The sequence below is a fragment of the Salmo salar genome, chromosome 06 (genome assembly GCF_965601325.2).
Source record: "Salmo salar chromosome 06, fSalSal1, whole genome shotgun sequence".
Taxonomy (NCBI): Eukaryota; Metazoa; Chordata; class Actinopteri; order Salmoniformes; family Salmonidae; genus Salmo; species Salmo salar.
The window spans coordinates 13433717-13435000 of record NC_138296.1 but is presented as its reverse complement, the minus strand read 5'-3'; positions in this window follow the sequence as shown (position 1 = coordinate 13435000).

Here is a 1284-nt window from a genome sequence, read left to right as displayed (position 1 = left end):
AAGTGTTCCCTTTATTTTTTTGAGCAGTATATATATACACATATATATACACATATACCGACACACGTTCTCTTTCATTTTCTCGGCGGATGTCCGTATGGTTTGAGGTACAAACTTTCTGAAGTTCGCTTGGTAAGTCAGTGGTAAGTGTAATATCTTGCGTGGAAGTATACTCACTGGCTGTTTGCCTCCTGGAGCAGCTTGCGGTATGGCCAGCGCCTTCTCTCGAGTGCTTGATTGCGCGCGGTTTGTCGTGCTAGTGTTTCGTTAGCGTTACTACGACTGTGTGCTGTCACCGCGCCTATAGTATCGTGTTGGGCTTCCACTATGTTGAGACATTGACTTTGGAGTTCCTTAATGAAGTTACTCCATCATATGGTGCTGTTTTTACTGCTTGGATATTAAACCAGCTAGGTAATATTGCTGTTGGTGTGAAAATAATAATAAAAGAATGCACAAATCAAATCCATTACATTATTGGGTTTGAGCCACGCGGAGAGGGCGGTGGAGCGCCGTACTGGATTCCTGTTTGGTGTGTTCTCAGAACACCTGCGCTGGGGTGATTGGAGGCCATGCGTGAGTGCGCCAGCAAGCTGTTAGTCCCTCTACTGGGCAAAGTACCCCACCCAGGAAGCGTGGCCGGAGTCACTGCAGGCAGAGCCCATCTGCTGCCAGTCTTGGACGGGGGCAGGAGTCGGACTGCTGGGACCATTTTGAACGGAGTGTGCATGCCCTGCTTCAGGAGATTGATAGTTTCGATGGCGTCGACAGTTGTTCTCTGTTGCCCAGTGATGGGCTGTTCCTGGGGGACGATGCTGGCACTGTTCACTAGAGGTCGACCGATTATGATTTTTCAACGCCGATACCGATTATTGGGGGGCCGGAAAAAGCCGATACCGATTAGTCGTCAGAATTTTTATATATATTTTTAATTTTTTTTCATTTATTTGTAATAATGACAATTACAACAATACTGAATGAACACTTATTTTAACTTACATTATAATACATCAATCAAATAAATTTAGCCTCAAATAAATAATGAAACATGTTCAATTTGGTTTAAATAATGCAAAACAATGTGTTGGAGAAGAAAGTAAAAGTGCAATATGTGCCATGTAAAAAAGCTAACGTTTAAGTTCCTTGCTCAGAACATGAGAACATATGAAAGCTGGTGGTTCCTTTTAACATGAGTCTTCAATATTCCCAGGTAAGTTTTAGGTTGTAGTTATTATAGGACTATTTCTCTCTATACGATTTGTATTTCATATACCTTTGACTATT